General features: G+C 36.1%; 1 long non-coding RNA gene across 1 annotated transcript in view; it reads left to right on the top strand.

Annotated features, from left to right (window-relative positions):
• LOC118764443 overlaps positions 1-5,000 on the top strand; it is a 13,512-nt gene that overhangs the window by 3,147 nt on the left and 5,365 nt on the right. The window contains exon 2 of the long non-coding RNA XR_005000255.1: positions 2,881-2,885. This is a non-coding gene — a long non-coding RNA (uncharacterized LOC118764443). The remainder of the gene's footprint in view (positions 1-2,880; positions 2,886-5,000) is intronic.

Consider the following 5,000-nt stretch of genomic DNA (forward strand, 5'->3'; position numbering starts at 1 on the left):
TATGCAACTCTCCAGTCGTAGTTTGTGTAATGTTAGCAACTCATCATTTTGTTACATTTATTGTTACATATAAAGCTGTGTGCAATAATCACGAGGGCAACCTTTTCCTTTTCTTTTTTCAAAATATTTCTTCAGATATCTCTATTTCAGTTACTAGAACTTACGATCCTGCAAATATACACGTAAAGGCTTGGGGTGAGGCTTTGTGACGAAGTTTAGGGTTTAGGATTAGGACAATGAAATGGGTGGTTCGAAAAAAAATAGGAATTTGTAAACGATTGTATTTTTCAATTTTTTTTCATCCCTAATGTGTAAAATATGTAAGCAAATTAGTTATAAAGGAAGTTGCATTTGCTCAACTTCGTAAAATTTTCTTCATTTACTTGTAAAAGTTTTCATTTTGGGCTATTTCTAACACATATCACTGTATTTTGAAAAATTTGTTCCACTTTTCGTGACACTGTCCGGCGATAATCAGCATCAAATTATAACTATCCGGAAAACGGAGATCTTATTTTCTTTCTATCACCATCGCGTATTTGTTTTACTCATTAATAAGCCCGGGCCACGCCGGGTACTGCAGCTAGTGTGTATGCGTGATTATATGTGTGTATCCATGTATGTATACATACATATATTACATACATAATAACACACGTACACAAGTGTGTGTATATGTATATATATATATATATATATATATATATATATATATAATATATATATATATATATATGGATGTATAATATGTAGACATATATTCGTAGACTACAGCACAAACAATGTGAATCTTTAACGATGCCAAAAGTTTATACCACCCTGATTGCTAGAGGAAAGCAAACTTCAATTTAGTCGTGTTAACAGTTATCATAGAGATACAGATTTTAGCACAATAGCTCCATCTGGTCTTTACTGTTGACAAACACACACACACAGATGTATGCACAAAGGCGCACACGCACACACGCACACACACGCACAGATGTATGCACATAGGCACACACACGCTCACAAACACACATACAATACTATTCACTCATAAACACGCATATATATATATATATAATTATATAATGTGTGTGTATGTGTATTTAGAAACGCAGATACATACTTATACATAGATAAATAAGCATATGTATATATTATGTATGTGTGTGTGTGTATGTATGTATGTATGTATGTATGTATGTATGTATGTATATATATATATATATATATTATATATATATATATAATATATATTATATTATAATATAATACACTCACATAAACATGCAAGCTTGCATATATATATATATATAGAAAGAAATCGCTCTCCATAGCCAACGGTATGTTTGCATGTAAAAAAAAAATTGAGTAATTTATTCTCTGAGTAAGAGAAAGACTAGGTTAAACATTTTCCTCTGATGAAAGACACACAGCTGCCTTCAATCAATCTTCCAGTAAATCTTTTCACAATGTCAGCCTATTTAAACACACATACACACATACATTTGTGTACATAAGCGCGCGCACATACCTACATTCTTAAATACACGAGTAAGTATCTATGTATAACGCTATTCGGCTAGGTGACGATCTTCCCATCAACTCGTGACAAGCGAGCATGCTACTCACCTAACTCGGGATCAGCCGGTCGAAATTTCTCTTCCATTTTCTTCATTTTTTCACCCTTTCTTTTTAATAATTGTTTTTATTACTCTATTTCTCAATGGAATTTTCTAGTTGTCGTCTGCTGTCCGATCGAAATGATAGCCACCATATTTTAAAACATGTTCGTTCTTCTTGTCACTATGTTTGGTAAGACCACCAAAGTCTCTATATCTAAATAATAAATCACCGAGATTATCGAAATACTACTGTTTTAATAGTGTTTAATAATAATAATAATAATAATAATAATAATAATAATAATAATAATAATAATAATAATAATGAAAAACATGTATATTCTGTTTTTGTTTTTTTTTTTGTGGGGGAACGGTGAAACTGCAAGTAGATAGCGCTATATATAATAGCGTGTAAATATTGGGTTTAAAAATCCCTTTGGAAAGAATAAGTCGAAGGTTGCCCTTGGAACACGAACCAGCATTTCCATAAAGATAGCAGACGTTGCACCATTCCACTTACACTGTTCCAAAAAAGCAACCATTTCACGTTCTTTTGAAGTTTATAAATTCTTATGACGTTAGTAAATATTCTTTTCTACTCTATGCACAAGGCTTGAAATTTTGGGGGATGGTAGGGGGTCAATCGATTAGATCAACTCCAATATGCAACTGGTACGTAATTTATCGGCACCGAAAGGATGAAAGGCAAAGTCGACTTCGGCGGAATTTTAACTCAGAACTTAAAGCCAGACAAAATACTTATTTCTTTACTACCCACAAGGGGCTAAACACAGAGATGACAAACAAGGACAGACAAACGGATTAAGTCGATTATATCGACCCCAGTGCGTATCTGGTACTTATTTAATCGACCCCGAAAGGATGAAAGGCAAAGTCGACCTCTTTCTCTAACATTTTACGTAGTTCAACCAACACAAGTTAATGTGTGAATAACAAAATAGGAATTTTGAAAGGAATATCTATAAACTCGTTTACAAATATCGAATTGATATGGGAGTCCAACAGTATAAAATAGTAACCAAAGACGTTCATAGGTAAAAAGAAAATGACTGAGAACCTCTGGTTCAAAGATTCATAGATCTTTGATATTATTATTTAGTCAAATAAGTCTTCGCAGAGTCCTTTCTGCTCCTCCCGATACAGATTTTGCTCTTTCGTCTTTTTTACCAGATATTTATTTTCTTTGATACTTTTGCAGTTAAGGTTTTCTAAACTGTTGAGAGGTAGGTTATGAGCTTGCATTTTTCAGGGTTTGTTGCTCCTTAGTATCCGGGATTTAGATGGTTTTCCCCACATTAGACCAGTCTGATGGTTTTCCGGTTCCTTCAATATCTATCGAACATCTCTGTACCGTCTTGTTTGATTTTTATAGTGTCTGGTGTTATTATGGCGTCTTGTGTCAATATGACGTCGCACGAGGGTTCAATTGATCCTCTGCTGTACTTGCTCGTCGCCATAATTTTTGTATTTCTCTTGCTGTTAGTGCTGCATTGACTTCTATTTTCACTTTATCTAGTTCTTGATAAAGTCGTAAGGGGTTAGAGTCGAACTATCTGTCTTGTTCAAAGAATCGGAGTCTGTTTTCATATTGAAGGCAGTCTGTAATTTAGTGAGGATTCCTTATCTTAGGTGATCTCTCATTTTATTATGTAACGTTGTATGTGTGTGTGTGTGTGCGTGCGCGCGCGTGTGTGTGTGTGTGTGGTGTGTGTGTGTGTGTGCGTGCGTGCGTGTGATATTCAGGTGACAGAAATGAACAGTATCTGTATTTCAAAGGGCCAGCCTTGTCACATTTTGTCACGTTGAACCTTCCTGACAACTATGTTAAAGGTCCTTGCGTCCGTGGAGTGCTCAGCCACTTGCACGTTAATTTCACGAACTGGTTGTGCTGTTGATCGGATCAACTATTACATTCGTCGTTGTAACCGACAGATGCCAGTTAGTGTGTGATATTTTTATGTTATAAAACTGTAGCATTTGTTTCTCCTTACTTTTTCTTTATTTTCCGCTATTGATTTCGTCAGAATTGGGAGAATTATATTGGGTTGTCCGGAAAGTTGGTGCCGATTTATAGTAGCTTACATTTCGACTAATTTTAGAACATGGTTCAGTCCATAAAATAAGATTTGACTACCCCTCCATTTAGACCACAGTTTAAGCTGTCTTTTCGTGGAAGAAGGTTTATGTTCCTATGACCTGTGGTAATTCTGTAACCCTTTAAAATGGAAGATAATAAAGTTCATTTTCAGTACTTGATGCTTTTCTTTTTCCGTAAAGGGAAAATGCCTCACAAGCAACCAAAGAAATATGCGCAGTTTACGGTGATGTTTCTTTATCCGAAAGAACTGTACGGAAGTGGTTTGCAAGGTTCCAGGCTGGAGGTTGTAGCCTTATTGATAAAGAGCGATCAGGCAGACCATCCACTACAGATGATGACCAAATCAAGTCCTTAATTGAGAATAACCCTCATTGCACATCCTGAGAATTGGCAGAAAGCCTCAACCTATCAAAATCCGTCGTTCATGAGCACCTGGTAAAGCTTGGGTATACAAATCGCTACGATGTTTGGGTACCACATGAGTCAAGTGAGAAGAACCTTTTGGGTCGCATTTCCATCTGTGATTCGCTTTATAAACGGAATGAAAACGTGCCTTTTTTAAAGCAAATTGTGACAGGTGGTGAGAAATGGATTATCTACCGAAATGTTCAGAGAAAGCGATCCTGGAGTAAGCGACAGGAGCCATCATTAGCCACCCCAAAAGCGGGTCTTCACCCTAAAAAAGTCTTGCTTTGCGTCTGGTGGGATTAGAAAAGAATTCTGTACTATGAGCTTCTCCCAAGTAACCAGACAATTAATTCTGAGAAATACTGCACACAAATGGACGAGTTAAAAGCAGCAATTCAAGAGAAACGTCTAGAATTGGCCAACAGGAAGGGTGTTGTTTTCCAACATGAGAATGCAAGACCGCACGTTTCTTTGGGAACCAGACAAAAATTGCTGCAGCTCGGCTGGGATGTGTTACCCCACCCTTCATATTCACCAGATATTGCTCCTTCGGATTTCCACTTACTCAGGTCTCTGCAGAATATAGTCTTAATGGTAAAAATTTCAATTCCTTGGATGACGTGAAAAGATACCTTGATGAATTCTTTGCCATGAAATCCTCAATTCTGGGAAGAGGGTATTTTCAAGTTAAAGGAAAGATGGAGACGCATTGTGCAACAAAATGGTTCATATTTGGTTGATTGAAAATGTAATGGCAAGTATTTATTGACGTTTTTCTTTCGTTTAAAAGTTGGCACGAACTTTCCGGACAACCTAATATTTTCTAGCTTTTCTTTACGTTTCGTTTCCATGTTTTTCGATTT

Source organism: Octopus sinensis, linkage group LG8 (assembly GCF_006345805.1).
Source record: "Octopus sinensis linkage group LG8, ASM634580v1, whole genome shotgun sequence".
Classification (NCBI taxonomy): Eukaryota; Metazoa; Mollusca; class Cephalopoda; order Octopoda; family Octopodidae; genus Octopus; species Octopus sinensis.